Raw genomic sequence first — 14192 nt, forward strand, 5'->3', positions numbered from 1 at the left:
GTTAAGGGAAATCTCATAAACTCTGTGCCTCAGCTGAAGGTCAACAATCGTGTATCTTAACGAGATGAAGCTTGATTGTCTGAAAACGGGGGTCGGGTGGGAGTGGGCGGCACGCGGCGCTCAGTTCTGTGTGTGTCGTCTCCAGACCCAACTCCATCATGCTGTACTCAAAGGGCAGATTTTTATAAAAGCGCAGCAATTCCTCTAATGGCTTTTATGGGAAGGCAGACGGGGCGGGTCTGAAGATCTACTGAGGCCCACATCATCAGATTGAATAAGGTCAAGCTTAAAACACCCCACAGGAAAAGAGTGATGATACATACAAAGAAGTTACGCTCTGACATGTGACATCTGTGCACTGCTCTGATATAGATGCCAGGAGATATTTGAAGATGAAGCTATTTGAACTACGCTAACAAACAGTAGACGCATTAGACAGGGGTTTCTATTATTTACTAGCCTAGAAATCTAGACGCACCCTAGCGGCAGCAAATTTAATTTGCAAATTTAACGGGCCAATCACGTCGTGTATAGAGTCGGTGGGCGGGGCCATAATGACGACGGCCGAGTTGCGTTTGTGTGCTTCTAGTAAACACAGAAACTGGCGAACGGCGGCGGTCTTTCGAATCAGCTTTGACCGCGACTCTGGAAGGCTTGGAGTTAAGCTTTTCTCTGAGAAAAGAACAAAGAACGGCACTGAAGTCATTCTTAAAAAGGGAAGATGTGTTCTGAGTTTAGCCGACCGGATACGGCGAATGTTTAATCTATCAGCGAGCTCTGTTTCACCTTCGTTTCTCTGGTTGGTGTAGCGCTATCCTATCGCGTGCAGAGGGAGTTTGAAAGACAACCGTTTATCCCGCCCCTCGGATTGAGCTGTCAATGGTGAGTTTCCAGACCAAACATCTTGATGTGGGTCTGGCTTGTCAGGCTAATTATTTACAGTACCTATCAAAATTTTGAAGAAGTCTCTTATGCTCACCAAGGCTGCATTTATTTAATCAAAATTGGCTAAGAAATGTTTAGAGTTTACGCACCATTGTGGGGTTTAGAGGGTAAGTACAAGTTTGGCATAGATTATATTTTCGCTCTCCCTGAACACTCAGAGAAACAGAGTTTTATTGTTATTAGCAGTAGCATTATCATCTTATTAATAATTACTATTATCTTTTACTATTATCAATTATTTACAGAAACATTCAATGACCAACAAGCACCACCACCAGTCCTCCTAAGTTCAATTAAAATCTCAATTATCTATCTATCTATCTATCTATCTATCTATCTATCTATCTATCTATCTATCTATCTATCTATCTATCTATCTATCTATCTATCTATCTATCTATCTATCTATCTATCTATCTATCTATATCTATCTATCTATAAATACACACACACACACACACACACACACACACACACACACACACACACACACACACACACACACACACACACACACACACACACACACACACACACACACACACACACACACACACACAGGCTGCCAAACGATTAATTGTGATACATAAAAGTTTGTTTAATGCTGTCAAATCGATACATTTTTAATCGATTTGACATTGCATATTTCTATACACATAATGCAAAAGACAGGAGGAAGAGCTAGAGGTAGCGGAGCTGAAGATGTTGAGATTCTCTTTGGGAGTGGCGAGGATGGATAGGATCAGGAATGAGTACATCAGAGGGACAGCACATGTGAGATATTTTGAAGACAAAGTTAGAGAGGCCAGGTTGAGATGGTTTAGACGTTCAGAGGAGGGAGAGTGAATACATCGGTAAAAGGATGCTGAGGTTAGAGCAGGAGGTCAAGAGGAAGACCAAAGAGGAGGTTTATGGATGTAGTGAAGGAGGACATGAAGGTAGTCGAGAGAAGAGGATACAGAGGATAGGAATAGATGGAGGAAGATGATTCACTGTGGCGACCCCTGAAGGGAAAAGCCAAAAGAAAAAGAAGAAGAAGAATGCAATTGTGCGTGTGAAGCAGAACCGGAAATGGGTGTTTCGCTACCAATCACAACAGACTGGGCCATCTGACCAATCAGAGCAGAGTAGGCTCTCGGAAAGTCTTTATCAAACTATTTCAGACACTGTGAGAAAAGAGCTGATGCAGAAATGTACATTATGAGAAAATAAATGTGCTTTATGGTCTTGGGTGCATGTAAACCTACTGTAAGAGACCTCCAAAACAACAGCTAAAAGCCTTTAAGAGAGTAAATATGGTAAATTTGGTGTCCATGTTGACTAAACATGTCCATGCATCTCACACCTTTAAAGGAATCAACATCCATAGAAATGGCACAAGATCAGATATAGATCGTCAAAGATTTCTCCACCTATAGAGCACTCAGCATCTGTTCAGCACATGTAGCCGGTCTATAAATCTCTCAGGAATCCCTTTAATGGCACCGCAAACCCAGCTAATGGATGTCGTGCTGGGGTGAAAAACGCTAACAAGAACCATCAAAACAAACATGAAGGCTAACCTCTCAACCTTCTGTCATACCTTAAATGTCATGGGGTTTTTCTGAGAAGGCCATCAACGCATCACACCACATCCCATAAAACACTTCAGCAGCACCGCACCGCGTCCGAAACACGTCTGTTCTGGGATCATTTTCAGCATGAAACAGTAGTAAGGTCGAAAGGAACCCAAGATAAGCAAACGGGCTGGATGTCCATCAAAATACACATTTACTACATAAAAGTGCATGAATTGTGCTTTCAGCGAACGTGTCAGGAGTGTTACAGGAATTTCTGTCTCATTGGGATTGCTTTCCTAAGACTCGTTACGGTCTGGTCTTTCCACTGTGTGTTTTGAAGGTGCTTTCGCGTCTCATTCGTGCGATTTTTCACACCCAAGCCCTCGGTCACGCTACAGGACAGGTAATACAACCCGTACCCTCCATGATAAACGGCATACTTTCTGGTATATAATGAAAAATGAAGAGCCCCAAAATTATGAAACGGTGCACTGTGTACGGTAGACTGCGTTTTGCAATAGACCACACAATATTTCAAGGATTTAGTGCATTTTTTTTATGAATTAATGAAAACCCATTTTGGCGGCCCAACCAGCAATCATATGCATGACATTTTAATTTCTACTTTGCATATAAATAAAACTAACAAAATCTCATTTGTAGGAATGTCACTGATATTAATCTTCATGCGCATAATTGTGTATTTTTATAATAAAGCCAATCCGTTTCAATTTCCCTTTTTCTACAACAGTGAAAACTAACTTAAATAATCATGTCATAAGCCCCAAAGCAGAAAAAGAGGAGGACATCCGTTTGTTGCATTCAAAGATGACCTGAATGAATGAATGAATGAATGAATGAATGAATGAATGAATGAATGAATGAAAATGTTATCCTTATCATCATCATCATCAACATTATTATTATTATTATAAAATTTTACTGTAATAAGTAAAATTTGTATAAAATATTGTGCAATTAATATTATAAAAATAATAATACTGTATACATGCTTTTAAAATATATATTACTTATTGCTATACATTATTATTACTATTAAAATCTGAATTATTTAATAATAATAATTATTATTATAAAATTACTGCAAAATGAGTAATACTTTAGTATTACAGTAATACTACTAATATTATTTTTATCATCATTGTACTAATAATGATAATTATTATTATTAAATTATTGTAAAATTACTAATATTAATACTTATTATTATGGAATATTATTATTCACAAAAAAGCATGTATAAAATATTGTAAAATTAATATAAATAATAATAATAATAATAATAATAATAATAATAATAATAATAGTAGTAGTAGTAGTAGTAGTAGTAGTAGTAATAATAATACAAAATCTGAATTATAAAAAAAAACACATAATAATGGCATACAGGACTGGAACAATATAAATAATTAAAATGTTCATATAGTATGTTCCTGATCTTATGATTCATATGATGCACATTATTACAAAGACAAAAAATGTATGACTGGATTAAAATACGATGAATAAAATGAGATAGTATTAAAATAAAATAAAATAAGAATAACTGTATTAAAGATAAAAATGTTTTTAAAATATTTTATTACATTGTATATAAAATTTTATAATAAATACATTGTCAAATATTATTTATCGAAAATAAAAATGTATATTTATCTTTCATCCTAAAATAATTTTTATCTTTGAGAATTTTGTATTATTATTATTTATTATTATTATTATCATTAAATAGTATAATGCATTTTTGAGAAGAACAATATATATATTTTTCATTTACAGTACATATATTACAACAAAAAATATATATTAGCTTTATAGTCATTAATATGCTACGTTGATACTAATGGAATTTTCTGTGAAAATGGACCAAAAATACAGATGACTCATCTTGTACAAAGGAGAGTATACACACCTTGGTCCAATCAAATGCTGCCTAAAATATTAAAGCCACCTTACCAGCCCAGGAACAGGAGTAACTATTAACTGTTAAGTGACCAGCAAAGTTGAAGGCAGGACAGCGAAAAACGGCTTAACCACCACACGCGGCGATAAACCAGTAAACAACTTTAATCCAAAGTCAAGTACACAGCTGACAGCCTTGAGTGGCAGAGCGTTGAACTTAAGCACAAACTCCAAATATTAGACTGTATTCTGACAGGTTAAATATAGCGGCGTTTGAGTGACGGGACGATAGAGCCCAAAAGTAAGACAGATTGACTGGCAGAGTAAGAGGGCACCAGGGCCTTCGAGATGTTACCTGTCAATGGGCAGCCAGGAAAGACACTCCGTCTGTCTCCGTCTCCGGAGGCACTGACGGGCCAGAGGTTTGCCTCTTATTTAGGCTGTTATGACAGGCTAGATTGTTTATTTGATGCCTAGACTATTCTCAAGTTCTCCCCCACATATGACACATACGAGACTGAATTCATTCAGAAGATTTCAAGTGGCCGATTATGTTATTATGACGATGTGAAAATGCCAAACGGCAGTCCACGTCTGGTTCAAATGTCATGATATGTCACAGCCGGTTGAAATGCCTCTCTGTGAGTCACTTCAGTTAATAAGATTACATGCTGGCTGAATTAATGAACAACCGAGAGCAAGCAAACTGGGAAAATCCATTCTGAAGCACGTTTAAACACTCCGAAAACAAGCTGAGCGTGCACTCGCCGTAACCCTTCCCCGCGGCACTAGCTTGGGTTAGCCGTGTCGAGGCACAGATCCAGGGATACCGTGTTCCACAGAGGCCACGATCTTTCGCTCGGTCATCCATAAAACAGGAGATGAAGTGGCCGGCTTAGCCGATCAATGACAGTGCAGGTGACACTAAAGTCTCTGAAGTTGGTGAACGCTCTGACATTTGCAGAGGAAACGGGAACGCTCTCTTCGGAGCACCTCTGAGTCGACCCATCCATCAGCGCTGTCCTTACCTTTCAGTGTGTACTCTCAATCTGATCCGTTACACACCAGCTCATAAAAACAACATGAACTCAACATGGACCTATTTGATTTCTTAAAGCAACAGTTCACCCGAAAAGAAACAATATTTGGTCATTATTTACTTGTATTCATGTAGTTTCAAACCCAACAGCTGTCTTTTTTTCTTCTTTGAAACAGAAAGTAGAATAAATGGCATACAGGACTGCAACAATATGAATAAATAAATCATTTTTTTTTTTTATATTATAGGTTTATCATCTTATTGTAAATGATTCATAGGTGCACATTATTAAAAATATATTGCTGGATTGAAAAAAACTATTTATAAAATAAAATGAAAACCATTTTATTACAATAAAGTACAAACAAATAACATTTTATTAATTAAATAATTAAATATAAAATAAAAATGTACAAATATATTTTTATTAAATTGTGTACAATATATTATTTTAAATATTGTTTTATAGAAAATAAAAATATATGTTGCATTTATCTTTTTTTGAATTTTTGAATTTGATTGGAACGTGAAAAATAATTTCACTGGTTAAAATAATTGAACTTAACTTATATAAAAAAGCATTATATATATATATATATATATATATATATATATATATATATATATAAACACACACATATAAATACACACACACACACACACACACATATATATATATATAAATTTAAAAAAAAGCAGTTTCAGAGGCTAAATGAGAAAAATTCATCTTCTTTAGGATAACATGCACTGATAAACTACGGTAATTAACAGCAAAATCTAAGAATAAACATGTCCAGGTCACATTGTACCCCAAAACTAAAAAGAAACTAATTTTATATACTTTTATATAGTAGCTTAATCTTTGCAATGGTCGTTTTTAAATTCCATGCACTGAATCGCACCAACATGCTATACACCGTGTTTCCATCTGCCCATAAATGCAACATTCCCTGTAAAGAGCATGGCACTTGGACGCTTGCCTGGAATTCTCTGTGTGCGTTCAGATGGTGTTTATGCTAAAGCACAGTCCCTAATGGGCCTTAAACATTACGAGAAGCGCTCCGGAGCGATGGTCCGCACGCGTAGCTCCGTCTCACGCATTAGGCTCAATGGCTTGTGTGAGATGACATGTTATGACCCCTGCTGTGTGCCGGTCCCCAGGGGGTGCCACCACGGCACACGGATAACCCCGACCGCGTCGGAGATGTCTTAATCATGTGGAGAGTGGGTGGCTATGTGAAGGTGTCAAAACACAGCAGTTTTTAGAAACGCAAATGAATCCAGTATTCGAAAATGAATAATTATGAGATTGCAAATCGTAGAAGCCTCTCAGCATCTTTAAAGATGAGGGACAAGCTATTTTGTGATTATTATTAAATATTTTAACACTTTCTTTTAGTAGACAACTTCATTTTGCGCATGACAAAAGCAACAAGGGGCCCAATCGCATGACATCGCCTCCCGAGTAAGGGATTGAAATTAGCCACGAAAATTGCTTAAATGAGCCTCAAATTGCAAACCGTTTCTGATGTGAATTTGAACACAACATTAGTCGAATTTACGAGAAATTAAAAGACTCTGAAGGCCTCAAACAATTTTGGTGGTGCAATTTTCTCAATGTTAGTTTAATATTTCACTTAGTGCATGCAGGGACACTCCAATTATGCAGTTCAGGGAGCACTTTAAGAAATTGTAGGGTGACCAATGGCCAGTGAGTAAAATGACTAGTTAAGAGTAATGATACTTGATTTCCATTTCAATGCAGCAACCAACAATCAAGGTTATGCATCAAACAGCCCCATTTTTATAACCTAATGCATCAAAACAAATATAACAGTATACAAATTGTGTGTGCGTGTGTGTGTATGTGTGTGTGTGTGTGTGTGTGTGTAATATCAGGACACAAATGTGTATAATGACATGGGTATAACGCAGGTATTACAGGAGAGGGTGAAATATGAGGACATTATGAGGACATTACAAATGTCCCCACTTTTCAAAAGGCTTATAAATCATACAGAATTTTTTTTTTTTTTTTTGAGAAAGCAAAAAAGGAAGATTGTTTCCTGTGATGGGTAGGTTTAGGGGCAGGGGCAGTGTAGGGGGACAGAAAATACGGTTTTGTACGGTTTAAAAACCATTACACCTATGGAATGTCCCCACATTTCACAAAAACAAACGTGTGTATATGTGAATCGCATCCAGCATAAATGTTTGCGTTTATATAATATATACATCTCTATAGATAGATAGATAGATAGATAGATAGATAGATAGATAGATAGATAGATAGATAGATAGATAGATAGATAGATAGATAGATAGATAGATAGATAGATAGATAGATAGATAGATAGATAGATAGATAGATAGATAGATAGATAGATAGATAGATAGATAGATAGATAGATAGATAGATAGAATAATTAAAAAAAAATCAACAAATAAATTAGGTTGACATCTCAACTGTTACCTTTACATGCATATATCGTATTACTTCCTATTCAAGAATACAAATTCATTATAAATCTGTAGGATTTAAAAAGATTATAATCGGTTACGTTTATAAACAGTTTGTTGGGGGGAATATTTTTTTTGTTACTTTGAAATCTCAGATCTGACATCAATAGAAAAGAGCATCTAATTTTGTTCCACAGAAGCACATTAATTATGAATCATCTTATATTTTTAGGTGAACTTAACGTCACTATCTACAAAATACTGATGAGGTTGTTACCAAATCTTGAGAAAAGGTTGCGACGGATTCCTACAGTGCAAAATCTAATTAGAGTTTAAGACAAAATCTTGACCGCCGGTGGGCGAGGCTTAATCTTCAAACACACGAGACACTGACCACAAACAAAAAAAGCTGTGCCGCTTCACTTGAGCCGGGTCGGACTTGGTCACTGCGTACCAGTGATCAAAAAGCTCCACATCCCATTAGCCAGACCTCACAGTGAGGTAACCCAATTAAATCAATTCCATTTAATCAGAGCGGGACGCATGAGCTGAGGAGGTGTGGCTTTACTGACAGTCTAGTCGCATGTAATCCCGTCGTTTCATCACCAGAGCTGTGTCTGCAGACAAACACTAACGACTGTGATAGAAAAACGCAGAAGATAATCGAGAAATTTATAAAAGGTCACGCATGGGTCAAGCGACTGGACGGGATTTGTGCTGTAAAAAATTGGTGACTGACAATTTTTATATGGTATAAAAAAGGGAGCAAAATGTAAATCAAAATATATATTTTCTATTAAAATATCAATTTTATATAAATAAAAATATAATTCATGTGAATAAAAATAAAAAAGTATTTACAAAAAAATATTTGCCACATACACTTCCGGTAACATGAAAAACAAGTGATCATCTACACTTTCTTTTCCCTAAAACACTCTTATTCCAGTGTGAACTGGAAAAAAACAACAACAATCAAATGGTCCGCACAAGATCTGGTAATACAAAAGGGAACAAAAACACACCACAGCTGTACACGGTCTGCGATAAATGAGCTAACTGATGTATCTTTTTGACAGGCACGAGGGTGTAAAGATATAAAATAGGATCTTTTGAGATATTGCAGTACCTTGGGTCTGTGCTGGATGATGATGCTCATCACAGACTAATGAGATCTTTGGAGTATACTCAGGTGTGCCTGCAAAGACAAAGAGAACAGGATCAGTAAACAGACAAACAGTGAGAGAGTGAGTGAGTGAGTGAGTGAGTGAGTGAGTGAGTGAGTGAGTGAGTGAGTGAGTGAGTGAGTGAGTGAGTGAGTGAGAGATTGAGAGAGTGAGTGAGAGAGTGAGTGAGTGAGTGAGTGAGTGAGTGAGTGAGTGAGTGAGTGAGTGAGTGAGTGAGTGAGTGAGTGAGTGAGTGAGTGTGAGTATGTGTGTGAGTGAGTGAGTGAGTGAGTGAGTGAGTGAGTGAGTGAGTGAGTGAGTGAGTGAGTGAGAGAGAGAGAGAGAGAATTGAAAACTGTGGAAATTAGCATCAACTATAACTGCTGTAAGACAGGGTGTTAATCAAAAAACTCTAAACTAAATATTCAAAACCACAATTGTATTACTTTTGTCTAATGTACAAATTATTAAAACAGGCAAAATATGGATGGGCTAGTCCTTTGTTTTATCTATTAGGAGTACACTAGCACAAACACTGGTTCAAAAGTTATTTTTTTTAAATAATTATTTTAGTCATCATGAACACATTACACTGATCAAAAGTACAGACTTTGTAAATGTTACAAAAGATGTTACACTGTTGAAACACTGTTCTGTTCATCATGTGACACTGAAGACTAGAGGAATAGCTGCTTAAAATAAGCTTTGCAATCACAGGAATAAAAAAAAATACATTTTAAAATATATTAAAATTCAAAACAGATAAATCAATCGTAATATTTCACAATATTACTTTTTTACTGTATTTTTTTATCAAATACATGCAGCCTTGGTGAGCATTTGTTCATCCTCAAACAATGAAAATAAAGTCTGTCTAAAATGGACAATAACTTTACTCATGTTTTGATCAGTATAATTTGCTAACTTGTCGGTCAGAAGTTTGTCTTGTACTGTATATCGCTGCAGCAAAACCTCCTGGATGCAAGTAACTGTCCAAAAAAGTTACAAAGTAATTTTTGGTTGGTTGGTTCTTTCCCTTGAACAGTTGATAAACCTTCATGAGTCTCAAATCTGTCATGATAGACAGCACACAGGGATTCTCTGGCAAAGGGGCTTTCAGTTCAATTCAATTCAGTTTTATATGTCTTACGCTTTTCATAAAACACTTCATTTCAAAGAATATCACAAAGAATAGTGCAGTAAAACCTCCAGTGAGCAAGTAAAAGGAGACAGCAGGGAAAACAAAAAGATGTTTAGGTAGGAAGAGTAAAAACCATGAGGAGGATTTACCAACTGTCCCATTATCAGCCAAGGTAAACAAGGCCTTTTCTCAGAGTGTTTAAAATGGTTCTAAACCCCTGAGCGGGCAAGTGTATTTGCTTTCAGAGCACAGAAATCAGCATCTTCTCGACATGTTGACAACACAAACCGAACTCTTTTACAGCTACAACTACAGTGTATGAGGGCGTTTCAAAGTAGATGTCATTTGCAGCATAATGCTCATGCAGCCAATAAGCATTATGCATTATGCAAATTCATAGTAAACTTATAGAGACAGAGCGACACGCGTCATAATCTGAAAGCCACACCCAACGGGGGGGAAAACAAACCAACCGTCTCCATTGACTTTCTATTGCGGGAAGCGGCCTCCTTGTCATTTCTGACTTAATACAAAAATCTAACAATGTCTAAAAGCTGATTTGTGAGGAGGTGTACAGAAAACAAGCTCAAAAACCCAGAAGTGTTTATAAGCTGTTGACCCAAAAAACGAACGTTTAAGGACAGAAAAGTGGATACAGGCACTTGAGACAGCGCGCGTCTTGTTATATTACACAGAGAACTGCGCCCACTGGAGGGGAATATAATCAGCGGCAGGAAATACAATATATAAAACTGATATTTGGATATCTGACAACATGTTTACGGCACACGTGGACATACTGAGACATACTGGATCCCATACTGGAGTGTCAGGATCCCAAAATTGACCCATTCTCCCTGCTGAAGCTTCACGTCTTATTGCCTGTATCCACTTTTGTCTCCTTAAACGCTCGTTTTTTGAGGTCGACAAATTATAAAAACGTATGTTTTTTAGATTGTTTGCTGTACACCTTGTCACATATCAGCTTTTAGACATTGTTCTGTTTCTTGTGATAAGTAAGAAAAGATGAGGCGACCGCTTCACACAATGCAAAGTCAATGGAGAGCGTTGGATACTGCCCCCGGCGTTGGCGTGGCCTAAATACGCTCTGTCTCTATACAAGTTCAATCAGAAAGTGAGACTGGAGTTTTTGACACACTCATTGTTTAGAATCAGTCCTTACTATCTGGAGACAATAACTCCATTTATTGTGCACTTTAATCTTTGAAACTTTGCGGACCACTTATATTCACAAACAGCTATTACACATGCAATGCATGAAAGGTAATACCCCCAAAAGTATAATAGTGGCCCTTTAAATGGATAGTTCACGCAAAAATCCCCCTCATGTTGTTCCAAACCTGTGTGAATGTCTTTCTTCTGTTGAACACAAAAGATGATATTATAAAGAATGATGGCAACCAGACATTTGACGGCACCCATTGACTTTCTTTCTTCTTCCGGGAAGTCAAAGAAACAGACATTTTATGTCAAGGCCCTGAGGAATTAAATTAATAAAGAAAATGCATGGTAGATTATTTTCAATAATGAATACTGCCAGAACAGGAGTATAAATAATAGATATTCAAACCATCCTCTGGAGAGCAGAAATGAAATAAACGTATTGGTATGTACAATGGAAGTCAATGGCTACCGTCAACAGTTTGATTACCAGCACTCTATAAAATGTCATCTTTCGTGTTCATACAGTTTACTCAGGTTTGGAACAACTTAAGGGTGAACTATACCTTTAAGTATTTGCAACATATTTGCGTTTGCATTCTAGCATAAAGCATATTTCCAGCCATTTCAGGCAATGATAACCAGACCTATTCTAATGGAGTAGACACGTCACTTTTTTCTCTGGCATATGAATATCCTTCGCTTCTCAACCTCCATTTGAGAGTCACATGGTGCAATCAAATGACAAAGCCGTGGAGATGAAGTCATGACACAGTAAATCAAGTGAATTTCGAGCTTTTACAGGCACACAAAAGGAAAAGGAGCAAAACACTGATAGGGAGTAATAATCCTTTCTTTTCCCGATTATATAAACTTAATAGGATTCCGAATGCAATCACTGTCTAAACTAATGCTTTTAGAGACGCAGAGGAGGATCTCATCAGATTGCGTCTGGACAGAATGATTCCCCCGTCTCCGCTTTTCTATTCGCTCCTCTCGCACATTTCCTGACCCCTTCGTCTCCGCCTGGAATCCCTTCCCCCTGTATTTACAGACAATAAAGAGACGGACAAATGTTTACTTTGTCATGGAGTGAGACGTGTACTTCCATTATATCATTCAGGATCATTTACGTCCCCTTTGGCTCCTATACTTGTGCAATTCTGCTTTTTCTGTCTCACCCCCAGCGTTCATTTGCACTTTGTCAAAGAAACAGACATTTTATGTCAAGGCCCTGGGGAATTAAATTAATAAAGAAAATGCATGGTAGATTATCTTCAATTATGAATACTGCCAGAACAGGAGTATAAAAAATAGATATTCAACCCACCCTCTGTAGAGCAGAAAGGAAATTAATTTATTGGTATGTACACAGAGCCAAATGTGTTAGCGTGTGTTCAGAATTCAAATATTACATCTATAAGGCATATAATTTGTTTCAGATCGAGGTAATGTTTATGCTAAATTCCCCAATGCATGAAATGTAGCTTTTAGCTTTGAGGTCACTTAGTGTAGTGTTGACCAAATTATACAGAAAGTCTCCAAGAAAACCGACCAAAAAGGACTCCAAAACAATCGTTTTCTAACAAAATATTCTCAATCTGTATAAAATGTATTAGGTTGCACTTTATTTTACAGTATGTGTACTTACAGTGTACTCACCCAAGAAAATACTGGGTAGTAGAAGCTAAGGGTTTGGACTTTGATTTCTTTTGCACCGTTTCTCCCTGCCTAGTTTGTTGTCATGGTCACTCATTTGGTTCTTCATTCAGTTCACGTTTGTGATTAATTATCCTTGTTTGCCTGTGTATTTAGTTCCCTTGTTTCTGTTCATTGTTCTCGGGTCTCGTCAATGTTTGGATGAGTTACGCTACCCTCTTTATGTGGATTTATCAGTGGATCTTTTTATTTACCTTCATCTTCGTTGAGGTCACAGGTTTAGGGGTAGGATCAGGGTTATTACCCAGATATTGTAATTACTAGTAGCATGTACATGGGGAACAGGATTGTAAAATAAATTGCTACCATTTATTTTTCATAAATAAATGATATTTTCTATGAAAACAAAACATTTTATTTAAAAAAAATACGTTTGCAAACTATATTTAACAATGCAAATTGAAAATCCATATAATTCAATGAATCATTACTTTAAAAAAATATTTGTCATGTGCAAATGTTGTTATTGTTAGCTAAAACTATTTTAAATAATTTTCAGTAATTTAATTAAAGCTTAAGTAAAATAAAATATAGATGGGAAAATCTGACTTGACAAAACTTAAACGAAAATTTAAAAAGTTGATTTGGCAACTGAAATAAACAAGTTTGTAGAAAGAAAAAAAATGACAGAAGCACTTAAAATGTGACCGTCCAAAAAAGTTACTAAAACGTAAAATAAAATGAAAATTGAAACTATAAAAGCTAATTAATAATAATAATAATAATAATAATAATAATAATTATAATAACTAATAATATGGTTTCATTTGCTAATGTTATTTAATGTATTACTTAACTAACATGGACTAACCACAAGTAATACATTTATTAAAGTATTTATTAATCTTTGATAATGTTAGTTAATATAAATCCAGCTGTTCATCCATTGTTCATGTTAGTTTGCACAGTGCATTAATTAATACAAATACAACTTTTGATTTAAATAATGCATTATTAAATGTTGAAATTAACCTTAACTAAGATTAATAAATTCTGTAGAAGTATTCATTCTTAGTTAATGTTAACTAAAGTAGTAGTCTAATGGTAACTAATGAAAC

The 14192-nt window shown here is 36.0% G+C and overlaps 1 protein-coding gene across 5 annotated transcripts in view; it reads right to left on the bottom strand.

The window, feature by feature from the left end:
• The window catches only part of LOC137041592 (kelch-like protein 29), a 309158-nt gene that overhangs the window by 257654 nt on the left and 37312 nt on the right, over window positions 1–14192 (bottom strand). For all 5 annotated transcript variants that reach the window (XM_067418060.1, XM_067418063.1, XM_067418065.1 and 2 more), the window contains one exon: window positions 9056–9124. The gene's annotated coding sequence lies outside the window, so the exon portion shown is untranslated. The remainder of the gene's footprint in view (window positions 1–9055; window positions 9125–14192) is intronic.

The sequence above is a fragment of the Pseudorasbora parva genome, chromosome 15 (assembly GCF_024679245.1).
Source record: "Pseudorasbora parva isolate DD20220531a chromosome 15, ASM2467924v1, whole genome shotgun sequence".
NCBI lineage: Eukaryota > Metazoa > Chordata > Actinopteri > Cypriniformes > Gobionidae > Pseudorasbora > Pseudorasbora parva.